Genomic DNA, 21,035 nt, shown 5'->3' on the forward strand with positions numbered 1-21,035 from the left:
CCACTGACATGTCTTGTTTTTGTTTCTTTTTTTTACTGTAGCATAACATAGATTAACCTGACAAGGTCTCACAGATGAAATGACTAATTTGGGTCATTTTTCTGAGGCTAATGGGGAAGTACTGAATTATATTCAAAAGAGCAGAAATTCTCAGGTATTTTCCTTTGGGAAAATTATTTTGTAGTAAATACTTGAAGGAATGATGATGAAAGTGAGGTTAAGAGAGAAGTCTTCCACAGAACCATTCATCCTTCCAGATCACTGATCCTCCAGACTGTAAGTTACATTCAGGCCCCGTAGCTTCAGAGGCTTTGCCATGTCAATGCAAGGTGTCCTCATTCATCACAGGACGAGAAGAGGAACGAGGTAATTTTGCATGGACTTTAATCCCTCAGCACAAATGTAACATTATTCATAGAGCTCACCCAACTGGAAGGGAGGGGAGGTATGTAGCACATGTGTAAATGAACATTTGAGGAGAACCACTGTCTTCTTCATCTCCTTACCTGTATCACTCTTCTACAAGCACTGAGCTCTCAGCCCTACACATTTTCTTGGAAAAAAAAATCCTCCTTCCTCCCTTGGGCATTGAGATACCTTTTACCTCTGTGGAGAGTAGTCTTTCCCATTCTATTCCATTTCCCTCTCCCCCAACCTTTTTACCTAGTTGGTTTTCATTTGCTTGTAATCTCAGCTAAGCATCATCTCCTCAGAGAGCATTTCCTCAAACTCCTCCCCTCCCACAAGTACCATTATAGGAATATTCTCTCTGGAAAATTTACTATACTTTGTAGATTTACGTTTCTTGTTGAGAATATCTGACCAAGTCTTTCCTATCTGACTAGAATGGAGACTGTAACAGGTCATGAAATATGTTGATTTCTTATTAGCATTATTTCCTTAGCAGATAGAAAAATAATTGGCATATAAATGAATTCAATAAATATTTGTGAAATGAAAAAATAAATAAGGAAGACTTTGATGTGCAGAGGCATTATAACAGATGATCAAACCCACAACAAATTAGTAATAAAGTCAAGACTCATACCTGGGTCTTCTGACTCTAAATCCCATTTTTTTCTGCTGGTTCCCAGTTGCCTAAATTTGGAAATGTGCCATTTCTTGGAAGGAGAGCACTGGAGACATCTCACAGACTTTACTGTCAAAAAGAAAAAAAGAGATATATTTTCACCATCTGCTTTCACAGAGCCCACAATTTGGGGTCCTGAGATATCTTTGGGTGTGTGAGTTAATTACAAAGCAACCTCTATCAACTTAAAAAAGAAAAGGAAACTGCAGTTAGAATGGCAGCCAAGAGAGCTTTTAAAGTGTGAAGACAAACAAGTATTTGCATTGTGGCTTCTATTGTCCTTCCATGTTTATTTTCAGACTGTGGGGACAGACAAATAGCATAGCTTTATCGTGAGTCACCCTTTCTAAAAACAGAATTGTATTTACATGAACAATAGTTATTGGTCCAACTTGATAGTCAGTAAGGTTGAAAACCAGCCTCAACTGAGTGGATAACTTTTTCTGTTTTTGTGGATCACCTGGAGTGACATGAAATCTTGCTATTAATCAGTCACTTAAAATATACTATTTTGTAAAAGCAGACACAGTCAATGGGAAAAGTATTTCAAAATATTTTAGAAGTACAGAGAGGAAACCACATTTCATTTGAAATTCTACCTCCAAAATATCATAATCCTGCTAACATCTGGGTAAACATCCTTTCCTAAAACTCTCTCTCCATAACCTGTATGCTTACAAAACTGTTTTCAGATGCACAGTCAAGTCAGGCAGGGCTGGAAGAAGAAGCCTCTGGTTTGAACACTAACTCTGCCACCTACCAGCTGTGTGACCTTGGACAATCACTTAACTTCTTTAACTTCAGCTTACTCCACTTGTAAAATTATGCCAGTATTTGCATGGCAGAAGAGTTATAAAGGTACAATAAGTTATGCCCAGTACCAAGGACAGTGCTAGACATGCTTAGGTATCTTAAGGAAAAAACCCACAATTTCCCCCAATGGGGGAAAGATAGATAGACAGTGGTATCGGACACAAGGTTTGATGTACACAACTAATTAGAAAGTGGGATGTGGAGACCACAGACACCTTACAATGAGCATTGCAAAGCCAATGCCCTCAGCTACTTTGTGATCAAAACTGGTGAGTGCTGAGGCTCAGCTGGCTTTTAGACAATTCGGAGGATTAAACCCAATGAAATTATATGGAAAGTGACTTTGCAAAAATAAAATGTATTATAGAAAGACATTATTTATTGAGCAGTGTGAGGTAAGGAATTATGCTGAGTCCTTGACACCCATTACTTCATTGAATCCTCTCAGCGTGAAACATGGAAGCTGCCATAGCCAGCACATTTTGCAGATTAAGTAACTTGAACCTAGCAAATTTAAGGAATCTTCCCAAGGATTTACAGGTGATAACAGAGGACCCAAGTCTGCAAACTCCAAATGTGAAGCCCCGAATCACCGGTCAGCACTGCTTTGAGAGGCAATGAACGTCAGCAATTATTGTTTAAAATCCTGTAAAAATGTGCTTATAAAATAAGTCACAATTTTAACAGAAAAATATAATATTTACTTCATAGACAATGAATTTGAGATCTGAAAGGATCCATTGTTTGCTATTGTCTGATAACATGCACAACAGTAGAATGATAAAACTGGGTGTGATCTTCCATTCCTACACTGCCCCAAATAAACTGATTTTTGGAAGGAGCAATTCACAACTCATCAGTTAAGAATTGTTGCCCAGAAAAACAGTGAAAATTATTTTGCACACCTAAATTATACTATATACTCTTTCAAAAGTCATATGATACTTATGAAAATCTTTAACATGGAGGGCAGATGTTACAATCTCTACTTATAGAAGAGTTTAGATCACAGATTCAATTAGTATTAGAAGAAAATCTAGACTTTTCCTATTTAAAAACCAGTGTTCTCTTCATAATATCTGATTTTCTCTCTCATGGGAAAAAATCTTAAAGTATTTTAAAACCCTTTCACCTACACTGTCAAGTCCTTAAGCAAAAAATTTAAAAGACACTTTAAAAATATTTTATACCTAAGCTACAGAAAGTTTTGGTTTGAGACACTACCATACGTACCTCAAAGAGCTCTGCTTGGTGAGTTTCAACAAAATTCTAAATGAGATTTATGACAAGGCTTCTCTGGCTGTAATGGAGTCTTCCTAAATGAAGAACTTTTCCTATAACTTTGTGAGATCTACACTTGAGGCACTTAGGGACTATTTTTTCTGAGTAATCAAAATGACTGCCTTCAGCACAATGAATGATATTTGACTTTAGAAAGAAAATGCAATTAACTGACTCAAAGTACAATCATTCTAAATTAATCAAGAGTAGACAGACATTAATTCAGAAGGGGAAAATCCATCAAAAGCAAAGCAAGTTAAACACTGTAGAATCATTAATATCCATTTCACAAGACTGAATGCCATTAGCTTTAGTCAGCCAACAGCCTAGCACAATCACTTTCTCTTCCTTCTACCACTGGTCCATGGAAAAACAAAGCTTACTGACTTTGTCTTTAAACAACTTAATTTGCTTCTCATTAAGGGCTGTGCTAACGCTCATAATGGGTTGATCTTTAAATGAAAAGAGCTTATTAAAATAAAAAAGGGCTTTTATTAGAAATATTTAACTTTGATGTAAACTTTTGTTTTGATGTGAACAACTTATTTATAGTTTTTCCCCCTTAAATCTTTATGCCCAGTTTGATTTACTCAAAGAAATACTTAGAGTTGCCTGTGACATTCCAGGAGTAAAAGTTGTGGATCCAACTGAGCTTTGTGGAATAACGTGTGTGGATGTCTGTGTGTGTGCGCACACACACAGGTTCAGGAGTCTCTGGCTCTTTGTGACCCCCTGAACTTTCCCTTGTAGCCTGCAAGACTCTTGTGCCCATGGGATTTTCCAGGGAAGAATACTGGAGTAGGTTGCCATTTCCTTCTCCAGGGGATCGTCCCAACCCAGGGATCGAACACATGTCTCCTGTCTTCTGCACTGGCTGGCAGGTTCTTTACCAACTACACCAACTGGAAAGCCACACAGCTAAAAAGAAAACGTGGGATAGAACACAAATTCTACCATCTCTCATGTCTATGTTATAAGGAAGTCACTGTTCCTCTCTGAATCTCAGTTCTTTTTATCTGTACAATTGGGTAACTATATAACATGCCAAGAAGCTGTAAGGTTTAAATGAAATAATGCATGTAAGAGTTTTGTAAACTCTGAAATGATACAGTAAGGAGTTTCTGAGACAGAGTGCCATAGACTGGAATCTTGGTTTCTGCAGCATATAAGTTGTGTGGTCCTGAGTAAATTGCATACCACTCTGGTAGCCTATAAAAAGATAACAATAATACCTAATAATCCTGTTGTGTGAGATACTAATAAACACTCAGAAAAGTTACTATCATTATTATTATTAGGCTTACTAAATCATTATACTTTCCCACCCCAACATAATGAGATTCTTAGACAGTGAGGGGACGATAATAATGGAAAGTATAAAATATAATACAAGAAATCCTGGCAGAAACAAAGGCAAAGGCATAGCAGGGATGAGAGATGAACACTCTCTGCTAACTAATGTGATTATCTGCAATTCATAAATTTATATATTTAATTATTTTTATGGAGTAGTAACTGCTGGGAATAAAGAGACAGAGATTTGCTGTTGGGAACCATATCTACTCAGATAGATAAAAAGTTAGGTGACAGAAATTCATATTTATATACAAATATGCAGATAATAGCAATACGTGAACTGTGAACTATCCAGATGTTCAAGCTGGTTTTAGAAAAGGTAGAGGAACCAGAGATCAAATTGCCAACATCTGCTGGATCATCAAAAAGCAAGAGAGTTCCAGAAAAACATCTATTTCTGCTTTATTGGCTATGCCAAAGCCTTTGACTGTGTGGATCATAATAAACTGTGGAAAATTCTGAAAGAGATGGGAATACCAGACCACCTGACCTGCCTCGTGAGAAACCTATATGCAGGTAAGGAAGCAACAGTTAGAACCGGACATGGAACAACAGACTGGTTCCAAATAGGAAAAGGAGTACGCCAAGGCTGTATATTGTCACCCTGCTTCTTTAACTTCTATGCAGAGTACATCATGAGAAACGCTGGGCTGGAAGAAGCACAAGCTGGAATCAAGATTGCCGGGAGAAATATCAATAACCTCAGATATGCAGATGACACCACCCTTATGGCAGAAAGTGAAGAGGAACTAAAAAGCCTCTTGATGAAAGTGAAAGAGGAGAGTGAAAAAGGTGGCTTAAAGCTCAACATTCAGAAAACTAAGATCATGGCATCTGGTCCCATCAATTCATGGGAAACAGATGGGGAAACAGTGGAAAGAGTGGCTGACTTTATTTTGGGGGGCTCCAAAATCACTGCAGATGGTGACTGCAGCCATGAAATTAAAATATGCTTACTCCTTGGAAGGAAAGTTATGACCAATCTAGGCAGCATATTAAAAAGCAGAGACATGACTTTGCCAGCAAAGATCCATCTAGTTAAGGCTATGCTTTTTCCAGTGGTCATGTATGGATGTGAGAGTTGGACTGTGAAGAAAGCTGAGCACTCTAAAATTGATGCTTTTGAACTGTGATGTTAGAGAAGACTCTTGAGATTCCCTTGGACTGCAAGGAGATCCAACCAGTCCATCCTAAAGGAGATCAGTCCTGGGTGTTCATTGGAAGGGCTGATGCTGAAGCTGAAACTCCAATACTTTGGCCACCTCATGCCAAGAGTTGAATCACTGGAAAAGACCCTGATGCTGGGAGGGATTGGGGGCCGGAGGAGAAGGGGACAACAAAGGATGAGATGGTTGGATGGCATCACCGATTCAATGGACATGAGTTTGAGTAAACTCTGGGAGTTGGTGATGGACAGGGAGGCCTGGCGTGCTGCAATTCATGGGATCGCAAAGAGTCGGACATGACTGAGCGACTGAACTGAACTGAACTGATGCGAATAACAACTATATTATATACACATTTGTAGCTTATATAAATAGGTTTGTTTACACACCATATTAAATAGTAATTTTTAAATTAATCAATAACATATTGCAAGGTAGCATACAGTAAAACTGAAACTATGATGGTAAGTATTTAAGCACAGGAATGATGCCTGTACTAAACTGTACCGAGTGAATTATTTCACCCACAGCACGTCCTTAAATATATGAATATCAATGCAAGTTTCATTTCAAAAACTAGATTCTGAGGACTAGAGTTTAGCATTCTGCCTTTGTTTTCTTTGCTTACCTGAACTAAAGATAAGGGAGATTTCCCTAAAGAAAGCTGTCAGTAAACGTCAGCAAACTGGATTTCACTCAAGCTTAAAGTCCTTTGATTCTAACCCCTTGGTATATTACGTGGCTCAGGAGTCTTTGTCTCCAGCTACTCTGGTATACACACATGATCTATGGACAGTGTTATATGGAATGGCTTCCATTTCCCAGACATCCCATTCTGTCATACCACCAGCCCCATGCATAAGCTGTTCTCTCCACCTGGCACATCCTTGCCTTAGTCATCTAGTGAGCCTCTACTCAACCTTTGACCGCTCATGTAAATTCTCCTTCTTTGCATTGCAGGAGACCTACACTAATCAGATGAATCATCAATTCCTTTGTCCAACTGTACTTTGACATCATGAATTATCATATTGCAATCCTCCAATTACCTACCTATCTTCTCCACTGGCCTTCAAGTGTTTCAAAATCAGAGACTGTTTTTTTCTGTCTTCATGTTCCCAGGACTAGCAAATAGTAAGTACTTTACAAATAAATGTGTAGTTGATTCTTTCAAATAACCCTAGTCTTAAATCTGTCTGCTGAGTTACGTGAGATTAGAAGGAAACCATGTGTGTTGAATAATGTCAGCTAATATCACTGAGTATTTATCATATGTCAGGTATGATACTGTTATTAACCCTGATTCATAAGTGAAAAACCCTTAGCTTAGAGAAGTAATGAGATAGTCCCAAGGTTATTCTGGTTGCCTATATAGGACAGAGCTGGGATTTAAACATTGATCCATTGACTTTGAACCATTAAATGGTCAAATGAGAACTGATTTAGGGTGATCTACCCAACTGTCACTCTGTTTAGGAAAGGGCACCGATGTGATGATTCAGAACTGTGCAAGCTTTGTGCTATGGAGAAGAAAATAAAGGTGAACAGAACCACCTACACGGCTGCTCTTAACAACACATGTGCTCATTTTATTAATGGAAATACAAGGGAGTTTGCTCTACTTGGCAAGGTTAAGACAATCTGGTTAGCTTTAAGAAATTAAGATTCTATTCTGTCTGTTTCACAGAAAAGAGCTAAAATAGAATATTCAATTGCCAACACAACCGAATAAGGGAGATAATTATTTTTGTTAAATGTCACTAATAACTAATGGGGAAAATTCCATTTTTGTTAAACATGGGAAAATGTGTGACTAACAGCTGAGTGACAAAAGTGCTTAATCATCACTTATTAACTGATGACTTTTTAAAATCAGAAATGCATCTCGTTTATTATTTTAAAAGGAAACATATATTTGAAAATAAAAGACAGAGCCCCATTAGAAAGGACAATGAAGAAACCCTAGAGCCTAGACCAGAATATTCTTACTGAGTAAAAAGGTGCTTCAGGAGAACTGAAGACATCACTGGAAATTCCATTTGTTCTTTATTTGCATCCCCTACGTTTCCATGTAAAGAGAGTGTTGATCTCATCCTCAGAAGTTCTGCTTGACAATCACATGCATGGCAAGCATCAGGAAGATTACTGAGGACTCTCTGAAATGCTGTGGCTAAAGGCTTCAGCCTGTGGCTATTTAACAACTTTGAAAAGTGTATCTGTTTTGTTTGGAATCAAGCTTCCTCTTTTGGAATAACAACACTGCAGAGGTAGCCAATGATAAGAACAGCAACTGCCAAGGAATTATATGTCTACAATACCTACTTAAATACATAAATGCCCATGTGCATGTGTATACGTTCATACACACACGTACATACATCTGCTTGTTCTAGAATTCCTACTTAGTATACTATCATTGAATGGTATTAGTTGCACTGATTTTTTGAGAATGGTCTTTTTTTCTTGTTATTGAAAAGACTGGCAAGATGCTCACTGGTCCCATTTTGTCTTCATGGAAAAAGAAAAAGACCACATTTCCCAGCCTCCCTTGTTAGGTTATATGGCTGGGTTCAGGTCAAGAGAACACGAACAGAGGCGATACCGTGCTGCTTACAAGTCTATCAGAATATCTCGTCCCATTTCTCTCCCACCCCCACCACACGCCCACACCCCTTTACCCTGTCTGCCTGGTGATGGCACAAGGCTGGCCCTGAACCTCAACATGATGGAGACATAACAAGTGAGCAGCTTGGGTTCTAGCATCGCCACTTGGAAAAGAATCCCCAACCTACCTCAGGTTTCCATGTGAATGAGAAAATAAACTTCCTCAATAAGCTACTGAGGCCTTCAGAATTTACAGCTTCACCATCGACTGCCTATTCTGACTAACAGAAAATCTGGCACAAGGTGTGGTGCTGCTTTCAGAAGAGCCTGAATTAAATAGCATTTCCTTATCTGTTGGTCAGCAGTCATTTAAAAAAATCAATTATCAGATGTTATAAATATGTTGATCAATGATACTCACAGACAAAGCTTTGCTAAAATTGTTGACCCAGAATAGCACTTCTATGTCCCCAGCACTTCTAAAAAAGGAGGACTGAGAATATGATGCAAGTATTTGGTGTAATTTTTTCTTTAATGTTTAATTGGAGGGTAATTTCTTTACAATGTTGTGTTGGTTTCTGTCTTATGACAACATGAATCAGTCATAACTATTATATATATCCCCTCCCACTTAAGCCTCCCTCCCACCCCTCACCCCATCCTGCCCCTTTAGGTCATCACAAGGTGTCAAGCTGGGGTCCCTGCCCATTTGGGAAGGTATTACAGGAATGAAGAAAACTCCCAGGAAAGAATGGGTCAGTTTACAAACACAGATGAAAGTGAATCAACAGCACGGGAACTGAGGGTTTCTCAGACTACACATGAGAGGAATAGGATATGAAAAGACCGAGAGATGAAGACCCAGTGGAATTTCTTAGTGGCTCAAAGAACACTTCAAACTAGAAATTATGCCTTCCTATTAAAACAAAGAAAAAGGAGAGGCATGAGATTTAGAAAGCACAGAAATAAACTAGATATGTGAACTGTGTTTAGAAAAGATCTCCAGGTACAGTTTCATTGTATAAAGCTGAGTAGATTTAAATATATCAGAAGTCTTCTATTTAAGAAACTGTATTGCCAGAACAACTATATACCTGATGCTTAAAAAACGATGACTATTTGAAACTTAAGAAATCTTTGTTATCTGTCCTTCAGTATCTAAACTTTTAGAGCAAGAGCTAGTCTATTCAAACTTCCACAGACCAATGATTGCTTTACTTTTCACATTCTTTCAGTTTTTGAATGAAAATACTTATTGCCAATATCCTGATCCAGTTTTCTTTAACATTGAAATATATGACAGTGGAGGGCAGATCAGTTTTATTTTTATTTCATAGGTTACCAGTCCCTAGGTCACTAACTACATTCAGGCCTTATGAAGAGGACTGAGCAACACTGTTGAGGGCCTGGTTAGGATTTAGAACTGTCATCCTTGTGAAGAGGTAACTTTTTATATATATGGAAGGAAGAGAAATGGTTGGGATAGGATTAGAAGGGTGTACAGGGTACTATGGCTGAGACTGGCTAGATACTCACTGTATCATTTCTTCTTCTTGGATATAAGGAAGGCTATTTCCCTGCAGTTGAGACCATACGACTGATTTCTGGCAAATCCAATGTGGTCATAAATGATTCATAACATCTGGACATGATCATAACACATACTGATTGATATTCAAGGTTATCTCTAAGTCACCCTTACATTTCATGTCTATTACTGATGACTGGATAAAGTCAGAGTGAACTGAGACCCACAGGATGCAAATAGCTTGTGTTTCTGCATTACTATTGGGAGAGAAACACTTAACCTACATCAGACTGATCTTAGCAATAAAAACACTTTTGTTGTATTACGCCCCTAAGGTTTTTGCAGTGTGTTACTGCAAGATGGCTTAAGCCTAGCCAACTTGTAAACTTTCACTATGTGGGGGGAAAAAAAATCACTAATCACCTATACTCCATTATAAAATAAAAAGTTAAAAAATACTTAGTCATGATACATTATGCTGTCATTATTCCACTGGACTGAGTTTCTTAATATTCTGTTTATTAAATCAGTAAAATTTTGACAGTTGTTTCTCATAGCATCTCATTAGGAGATGGAAATAATTTTAATTGACCACTATATTGTTCCAGGCACTGCACTAGGCATTTTAAAATCCTTTCTAGTTTCATTATTTCTACTTTAAAGATGAGAAGCCTGAGAAACAGAAATGCTATAAGACTTTTTACTTGACTGGGTACTTCTATCTTATACCCAATCTTCCTTTTTAAAATCTTAGACTTCCTTTAGGGCTATGTTCCATTGTCTAAGTAGGGTTTTATATTTAGACCTCAATCTAAGCTCATCCCCATGTCTATCAGTACAATTAAGATGTAATCCAGTCCGATCACAACGAGTTTTTAATTTTAGAAACTTTCATTGAGATCAGGGCAATTAAGACACTCTTTATTCTACATCTTAACTATGGATGGGTCACTGGTTAAACATGCCAAAAATGGTTTTTCAAACATAGAGAAAGAGTATTTACATATGAGAAGAGGCAGAATGAGAGATGGAAAGGGTACTTACGACGTCATTTGAACTTTTATATCTTGGGGTCTTTTTAGATATATATGTAAATATATCCAAATACTCTTGTTTGAAACAGTAAACCTCCATTCCACTTTCTGAAGCATGATGTTGGTTTACTCTTAATGTTCAATCTTATGCATCCTAAAATTTAACTAATCTCAGCTAGTGAATTAAGTATTAATCTTCAGAGCACCATTTTTCTTCTCCTTTCTTAAAGTTGTCTTATCTTCAACTTGATGAAATTATCAGTCAGTCAGTTCACTCACTCAGTTGTGTCTGACTCTTTGCCTCCCCATGAACTGCAGCACACCAGGCTTCCCTGTCCATCACCAACTCCTGGAGTTTACTCAAACTCATGTCCATTGAGTCAGTGATGCCATCCAACTATCTCATCCTCTGTCATCCCCTTCTCCTCCCACCTTCAATCTTTCCCAGAATCAAGGTCTTTTCAAATGAGTCAGTTCTTCACATCAGGTGGACAAAGTATTGGAGTTTCAGCTTCAGCATCAGTCCTTCCAATGAACACCCAGGACTGATCTCCTTTAGGATGGACTGGTTGGATCTCCTTGCAGTCCAAGGGACTCTCAAGAGTCTTCAACACCACAGTTCAAAAGCATCAATTCTTCAGTGCTCAGCTTTCTTTATAGTTCAACTCTCACATCCATAAATGACTACTGGGAAAACCATAGCTTTGACTAAACAAATTATTGTCGCAAAGTAGTGTCTCTGCTTTTTAACATGCTGTCTATGTTGGTCATAGCTTTACTTCCAAAGAGCAAGCGTCTTTTTATTTCATGGCTGCAGTGAGCATCTGCAGTGATTTTGGAGACCAAGAAAATAAAGTCTCTCATTGTTTCCCATCTATTTGCCATGAAGTGATCGGACTGGATGCCATGATCTTTGTTTTTTGAATGCTGAGTTTTATGCCAACTTTTTCACTCTCCTCTTTCACTTTCATCAAAAGGCTCTTTAGTTCTTCTTCACTTTCTGCCATAAGGGTGGTGTCATCTGCATATCTGAGGTTATTGATATTTCTCCCGGCAATCTTGATTTCAGCTTGTACTTCATCCAGCCTAGCATTTTGCATTATGTACTCTGCATATAAGTTAAATAAGCAGGGTGACAATATATAGCCTTGCCGTATTCCTTTCCCAATTTGGAACCAGTCTGTTGTTCCCTGTCCGGTTCTAACTGTTGTTTTCTGAAATATGGTTTGTATTAAATGAAACTGTTTGTTCACATACAGACATTTATAGAGTAGCAATTATACACTGGGCATTATATTAGGGAGGAAATACAAAATAAGCAGAATCAAGAGCTTTCAGTCTTGATAAGACATAAACAATAACCATGAAGCTTTAAGAGAACTGCTAAAAGCAAAGATAACCAAGTGCTAAATTATGAATTTGGTATTGATCAAACTCAGAGAACATTAAAAACCTTAGGACTAATTGGTTCAAAACACTTCTTTCATTGCAGTATTTCATGATTTCTGCTCAGTATATTTTCCTTCCATAAAAATTTCAAAATTCCCTTCTTAGTTCTCTCTTATTTTAATCACATGCTGTCATTATCTCTATGTCTATGACAAAAAAAGGAAAGTAATTTATAAGAGACACTTGATTACATGAGGAAATATGATGTGTTGGTAAATGTTTAATAACTACCTCTCTCATTTTTAGCACATGTCCATTTCCAAGGCATAAAAGCTACCACCAGGAAAGATTTCAATCTACCAACATGAAATCACTAAATCCAGAGTTAGAGGGGAAAAATGCAAACAACAGGGTCTTGACAGCTACTAGAAGCCAACTCTAGAGTAATACTGAATATAGTGGTTAAATTTTCTAAATTGTTTTAATGTTGTAACTATATCAACTCATCTTCTCAACTGACAAACATTCTTTTTAAAAAGTTCTGTGTATGCATATGTGTGCCTGTGTGTATGTATACATGTAGATAAACAGAAAAATGAAGGGAAAATACAAGTCAAAATGCTATTACTGGTTATTGCTAAATATGAGATTATAGATAATTTTTATTTTCTCTGAGGTTTTTACTTCTATTTTTCAAAGATTCTGCTATCATTCTATATTACTTAATAGAAAATATATTTCTTTAATAAAAGAGAAACAGCTTTAAGCCTGAATTTTATGTTTCCCTATTGAAAATGTTCATCTGACCAAAAAAAAATCTACAGCATAATCTTTGTACAAAGATGACAAAGTTACTTATGATACATGTGATATTGAGCATCTTGCCTGACCATTTAAAACTAATACTTTTTTTTTCAAGATCTGTTTATTTTTGGCTGTGCTTGCTTTCCTAGTTGCAGCAATGGGGCTACTCTTCTTTGAGGTGTGCGGGCTTCTCACTGCAGTGACTTCTGCCGCAGGGCACAGCTCCAGGTGACCGGGCTTCAGCAGCCGCAGCGTGTGGGCTCAGTAGCTGCGGCTCCCCGGCTCTAGAGGGCGGCCTCAGCAGTTGTGGTGCATGGGCTTAATCACTCTGGGGCATATGCGGTCTTCCTAAAGCAGGGACTGAACCCGAGTCCCCTGCATCGGCTGGCGGTTCTCAACCACTGTACCACCAGGGAAGCCCAAACGAATATATTTTAAAATGTAATTCATATACAGTCTACCTGGATTTATGCTAAATATGAAGATTTTCATGTAGGTATAATAAAAGCAACATCATACTGAGGTTGAGTCTGGTAATTACAAAAAAGCTATTAGAAAATGAATAATCTGATCCACATAACATTTTTGCTGTCACAGAATCAAAAGACTCTAAGGAAAGATTAACAGCAAAGATATATAAAATCTCACAAAACTATCTACACCACAGCACCATCGTCTTATCATAGCACTCAGATTCAAGGAAACTAATTGCTTGGTGGCACTTACATTTTAAAAAGACTCTCGCGTTAGGCTAGTAACGAGATAAAACCAATGGGCTCACAACTGAGTTTAATTAACATAATGTTATATATGAGGTTTTGCCTGTAAAGTAAATACAGTAAGTTACTCTGCACATATTTACTTAGGAATTTCCTTCAGAATTGATTGCCAATGAAACTTGTTAGTTAGTAGCAAGGGCATACAGGTAGGTCATTGTATTCAGCAGATATTAATAGGAAAACAAATTGCCAAAAATGAAAACTAAACAACAAAGGAAAAAGACATTGGACAATCCTTCTAAATTAAAATATGGAAAGATAATAAGGGGTGAAAAGTACTACTTATGGCAACTTCATATCAAAGAATAAATTGCTTTAGTTCTGAAGATGAATTTTAAGGTTGAATTAAATAGTTGCTCTCATTAGTTGTGACTGGCAGTTCAAACATGAGGTAAATTTTTGCAAGAGGCATGTTTTCTATCTGGCATTTGAGATTGCTCAGTGATAAATACCTAGTGAGGGCCATAATGAAATATCAGACTTCTAAACAATAAAGACTTCTGACAAAATAGTCATGAAATTCTATGTTACATTAATCCTCTGATACTTATTTCATAATACCTTGTCAAGTGATTTTTGACTCATTTCAAGTACTTTGTATTCCTTCAAAATTAGTCTAGAAAAGTAGGACATATGCTTTATTTCATAATTAAAAGGTGGGTTCAGAGTGGGAGAGATATTTATAATTGTATTCAGAATATATTAAATATTTTCCTTAAATATCAATAAGAATAATGCAGAAAACACAATGGATATATGTCAAAGACAGATTATTCACAAAAAGCACATTCAAAGGGGTAATGTAACAAATAGATAGAAAGAGATTTATCTTCATTATTTATCAGGAAAAGTCCAAGTAAATAAAATTAAATAAGAAAGCATTAGTTTCTGGGTCATGTTTGACTCTATTGCAACCCCATGGACTATAGCCCACGAGGCTCTTCTGTCCCTGGAATTCGCCGTTTCCTTCTCCAGGGGATCTGCGTGACCCAGAGACTGAACCAGGGTCTACTGCATAGCAGGCAGATTCTTTCCTGTCTGAGCCACCATGCAAAGACTAACAGAGTTTTACCAAGAGAACACACCAGTCACAGCAAACACCCTCTTCCAACAACACAAGAGCTACACACAAACATCACCAGGTGGTCAATGCTGAAATCATACTGATTATATTCTTTGTAGCTGGAGATAGAGAAGCTCTATACAGTCATCAAAAACAAGACCTGGAGCCGACTGTGGCTCAGATCATCGGCTCCTTAACTGCAAAATTCAGGCTTATATTGAAGAAAGTAGTGAAAACTGCTAGGTCATAACCACAGCTATGACCTAAATCACATAGCTTATGATTATACAGTAGATGTGACAGATTCAAAGGATTAGATCTGGTAGACAGAATGCCTGAAGAACTAGGGGCAGACATTTGTAACATTATACAGGAGGCAGTGACCAAAACCATCCCTAAGAAAAAGAAACACAAGAAGGCAAAATGGTTGTCTGAGGAATCCTTACAAATAGCTGAGAAAAGAAGAGAAGTGAAAGACAAGGGAGAAAAGGAAAGACATACCCAACTGAATGCAGAGTTCCAGAGAACAGCAAGGAGAGATAAGGCATGTCTTAAGTGAATAATGCAAAGAAAGAAAGGAAAACAATAGAATGAAAAAGACTAGAGATCTCTTCAATAAACTTGGAAATACCAAGGGAGCATTTTATGCAAGGATAGGAAAGATTAAAGGACAGAAATGGTAAGGACCTAACAGAAGCAGAAGATACTAAGGGTGGCAAGAATATAGAGAAAAATGTACAAAAAGTTCTTAATGACCCAGAGAACCATGATGGTGTGATCACTCACCTAGAGCCAGATATCTTAGAGAGTCAAGTCAAGCAGGCCTTAGGTAGCATTACTATGAACAAAGCTAGTGGAAGTGATGGCATTCCAGCTGAGCTATTTCAAATCCTAAAAGATGAAGCTGTTAAAGTGTTGCACTCAGTATGTCAGCAAATTTGGAAATATTAGCAGTGACCACACAATGAGAAGAGTTCAGTTTTCATTACAATCTCAAAGAAGGGCAATGCCAAAGAATGTTCAAACAACTACACTACTGTGTTCATTTCACATGCTAGCAAGGTAATGCTCAAAATCATTCAAGTTAGGGTCCAAGAGTATGTGACCCAAGAATTTTCAGATGTACGATATGGATTTAGAAAGAGGCAGAGGAACCAGAGACCAAATTACCAACATTTGTTGGATCATACAGAAAGCAAAAGAATTACAGAAAAACACCTACTTCCGCTTCCATGACCATGCTAAAGCCTTTGATTGTGCTTTTGAACTGTGGTGTTGGAGAAGACTCTTGAGAATCCCTTCAGCTGCAAAGAGATCAAATCAGTCAATTAAAAAGGAAATTAATCCTGAACATTCATAGGAAGGACTGATGTTGAAGCTCCAAAACTTTGGACACTGGACACGTGACACGAAAAGTCAACTCATTGGAAAAGACCCTGATGTTGGGAAAGATTGAGGACAGGAGGAGAAGGGGGTGGCAGTGGATGAGATCATTGGATAGCATCACCGACTCAATGGACATGGATTTGAGCAAACTTCAGGAGATGGTGAAGGACGGGGAATTCCAGCGTGCTGCAGTCCATGGGATCGCAAAGAGTAGGATATGACTGAACGACTGAATAACAACAACAAATGAGAAAATCATCATGAGATAGGATGTGCACACTAAAATATCTAAACAGGAAATAAAATGATGGAAAATGCCAACTATTAGTGGAGATGTGGAACAGTAGAACTCTTACACACTGCAGGTGGGCACGCACATGATAAAAACACTAAAGCATAAATGTGGCATACTGTAACCTAACAATTACACTCTTTTAATTCATAAGAGCAGAAATGCTTTCCAAAAGACATATATGAGATGGTTCAAAGACCACTCTATAATTTTCCCAACCTAGAAACTACCCCCAGTAGCCATTAATATCAGAATGGATAAATAAACTATAGCATTTTTACAACAGTGAGAATAAATCTCATTACATGCACAATTATGGATGCATCTCACAAGCATAAGGCAGAGTGAAATACACCAAAAAAATAAGGAATGCATATTATACACAGATTGTATGTTTTTACTTATACAAAAACTGAACTTCTGCTGTTGTAAGTCAGGAGACTAATTATCTTCGGATGGTTTGTGATCAGAGGGGAGTATAAAATTGGGTTGGAGGGAGCTTCTAAGGGGCTTGTAATGATCTGGGTGTTGTTTATATGGATGTGTTCATGTTCTAAAAGGGCATCAAACTGTATGGCTTGTGCATTTTTTCATGTTTATATTTCACTTCAATAATATATTTTTTAAGTAGAACAAAAATTTAAAGATATAAAAGAAATCTGCCTTGGTCACAGAGTAAGTTAGGAGGAGTCAAAATATAACCAAATTCTGACTTCCTAGCCCTTAGAGCTTGATTTTAGATACCTGAACAGAGAGCAAAGAATTTCTTTTTCTTTAGAAGCTACTATTTTTTTTTCTAGGTACAAACTTACACAGTATTTGTCAATATAAGCAGTATGATGTAGTGGGAAAAAGATATTCCAAACTGCAACAACCTAGATTCAAAATCTGTTCCTACTCTTATTATTTGTCTTAAATTCTCATGGTTTCTGTTTCCATAGAAAGAAGTGGAATAGGAATACATATCTCACAAGACTGTCATTGGAATTACCAAACACGTTCTGACATAAAAGCACACAATCAATAAATATAGTTATCACTCTTTATGTTGTTAAAATTAGATTCAATTAAGGAAATTCTGAGTTAGTCAACCCTAAAAAATTACAGCTTAATTAAGTAATAGCTCTACCATAAGCCCATGAGAGCAAGAACCCACTGTATTCCCAGGAGACAGTACAGTTCCTGGAACATAGTAGATACTAAGTAAATGTCTGCTGAACTATCAATGTCCCTTTGTCATGCCTTTGCCATGCTTCCCAGCTTGTAAGTGTTATACTATAAATACAATGGCTCAAAATAATTGAAATATAGTATGACCTCACAGCAAGATATTCTCTCATGTATGTTTATACTACTTAGAACAAGGCACAATCCTGTCTTTTATGCACAATCATGTCTTTTATACTAAAGAGTACACTGACAAATATGTTCTATATGGGAAACAAATCTATATAGAAATGGAAACAGTTGCTCTTTGGTGTGGGCAGTATATTTTATATTAAAATATTTTTAAAGAGTTTTATGGAGAAGAAGAGTAAAACATTTATTCTGCTTGAAAGTCTCATCCAATTGGTCTTCAGGCCTGAATTTGAAAATAACTTTTCTATTACTAATGACAAAAAACCATCAACTCTAATGGAAAACCTTTCAGAAGAACATGTAAAAAGATGTTCTTACAGCAGTTTCATTTAGCATTAAAGGATTCATAGTCAAAAATGTGTTGTACATGTCTATTAAACAAATTTCAAAACAGTAAAGTCTAAAAAATGTTATTACTATTTCCTACGTGTCTCCAACGGAGATCTATTGTATCGTGCCTTAACCAAATGTATATGATCTCTGAACTATCCCCATCCTCTCTGCACCTCTATGTGCAACACACACACATACACATGAATTATTACTATTCTGAAGAATGTACTTTGAAAAGAAATAATTTAGAAATACTGCAAATGTATTCTATTATAATGAATATTGGACAATATTCTAATGAGATGATGCTGGTCTAGTCTTAGGTGATTCAATTAGTCAAACCTGAAATTCTTTCCCACTTTGAAATAGGAAGGACTACAGAACCTCATTTAATCACACTGGTTGGAAAATGTATATGTTCTACAGAAATTTCTTTTTGTTTATTCAGTGAAACTTTTCCAAGGCATAGTTATTACTACTGAGATAAAGAGAATTTTCTCTGAAATTCTGTTTCAGTGCACACACTTGTGCTAGCTTAGGTCCAAATTATATAATTTTAGAAAATCCAGAACTTCACCTACCACAGACCTTCAACATCACTCCCTACACAAGTGGCCGCAATGTCAATTTTTGAAGGAAACTTTGCAAAAAGGATAGTTGCCTCTGATTGACTCTTTTAAGCAGAATAAAGGTTGAAGAAAAGAAAAACAAATATTTTACTACACTCTATAGATGTTTGAAGACAATGACAGGTGTTTCAAACTCATCTTTTAATTAGTAATGTAAGAACCAGTGGTGGCTCTAACAGCTGGGTAATTAAAGTACTTATTGACTAAATTGATTAATTAGAATGTAAAATTCAAGTAGCTTCTGTTTGCAAGCAAAATAAGTCTCCCATGTATCTAGGCTATATCAGTTTTTTTTCTCTTTTCTTATCCAATCTTCAGAGTCACAATGGAGAAAATGTCACAAATTCTAAGAAAATATTATACTAATGTCTTAATTTGAACCATCTCTCTGGCACTGGGGATGGAACAATTTCTATCCCTAGAATATTATGAGACTTTCACTTGCCATGATTTTAGAATGTAGGTGACTAAAAGGATGGGGGGACAGGTACTTTCCTGGCAGTTCAGTGGTCAGGACTCACATTTCTACTGCTAGAGGCACGGGTTTAGATACCTGGTCAGGGAACTAAAAACCCACAAGCCACACAGTGTAGCCAAATAAATAAAAAAAAATAACACATGTTCGGGAAAAAATTTTAAATAAATAAGTAAAAGGATATGGGAAGAAAGCCTTGGATCCTCTAAGACATGGAAAACAAAACAAGGAAATCTCTCATAAAGATACCAATCACTAAAATCCAAAGAGATTCACTGAGATAGAATCTTTCCATAACACTGTACTCACCAACTCCATCACCACTACCAACCACCACTAACAGCATTAACAAATTAGCAAAAGTTCCTAAAAAGCTGGTCTCGTGTTCATTTAATATGGTGGTTGTCAAAGTTGAGTATGTGCCAAAATCATCTGGAGAATATATTACAAGTTTTTAGCCCTACCCTGAGACTTTCTGGTCCACTAGATGTGGGATGGGTCACAAGATACTTTCTTTCTAACAAGTTTCCAAGTGATGCTGTTGTGCCTGGTCTGGAAGCACACACTTGGAAAGAATCATTTAAAATATTTTAATATGATTTCACTCAGTGAAATTTAATGCAGATCTAATTATGATGTAAATATAGTTGTTCTGAGTTTATTTTTCAAAATTCAAAATAGGATAGCATGACAGTCAAATGTGGTAAAAGGAATAACTACATTATAATGGATGCACATGACTACAGTGTCCATGGGTACAGTATAACTCAGCCCCGACAGTGGAGACTATACTTGGTTTGGCGTCCCTCTAGGCCAGTTCAGTTAATTAAGAACCTAAGAGCAATCTATTTCCTACTTGTAACCCTCACTATATCTACTCTTCTGCCTCTTTCTGATAGACAGTTTATATCTTCTTCCTTTGTCTGAAATACACTCCTTCAACACACATGATTAATTTCTACTGTAACTATAATTACAACTGGAATTGAGAGTTCACCTCTAAATTCACCTTCTTCAAGAGGCCAGTCTTGAAATATTTCTTTGCACCTCTAAAATATGCTGGGTGCTCTCCTTTCTTCATTTAGAGCATGCTGTGTTCATCTCTACCACAGCACTTGCCAGAGAATATTATAACTTTCTAAGTATCTGTCCCGTGCATGAGACTGTGAGCTTCTGAAGAGCAAGAATCTGAATTTACTGGAGTCTGTATTTCCAGGCACTAGAATACATCCTTGACAAAGTTTCTGAATTAAAACAAAGTTTCTTTTATTTTAAAGCTAAGTCTGGAGATTCTGTCTTATTTTATGACTTCAGTGAAATAGCTTTGGACTATGAATTTACTTGTTCATTCAAATTTTAATTGTCTGATCTCTATGTGCAAAACATGATAGATATATTGATGAAGAAGCCCGTGAGATCTCTATGTCTCAACATTTGGTGGAGATGAAAATGAACAAAAGGAAAATTACCAAATAGTATGACAAAAGTTTTGATAGGGGTAGTAGACTCCCACAGAATTATATATGAGGACAAATTAACCCAAGCATGAGTTAAGAAAGGATTCCTAAGAAAAGTGATTTTCTAAACTGGTGATTATTGTGATAATCTGGTTCCCTTTGGTGTTTTATGTATTATTTTTATATGCTCACATTGA

General features: G+C 36.9%; 1 long non-coding RNA gene across 1 annotated transcript in view; it reads right to left on the minus strand.

Moving 5' to 3' along the window:
- Positions 1-1,054: 1,054 nt before the first annotated feature.
- The window catches only part of LOC139032454 (uncharacterized), a 130,378-nt gene continuing 110,397 nt past the window's right edge, over positions 1,055-21,035 (minus strand). Inside the window, exon 3 of the long non-coding RNA XR_011485006.1 lies at positions 1,055-1,159. This is a non-coding gene — a long non-coding RNA (uncharacterized lncRNA). The remainder of the gene's footprint in view (positions 1,160-21,035) is intronic.

Source organism: Odocoileus virginianus, chromosome 3, assembly GCF_023699985.2.
Source record: "Odocoileus virginianus isolate 20LAN1187 ecotype Illinois chromosome 3, Ovbor_1.2, whole genome shotgun sequence".
Classification (NCBI taxonomy): Eukaryota; Metazoa; Chordata; class Mammalia; order Artiodactyla; family Cervidae; genus Odocoileus; species Odocoileus virginianus.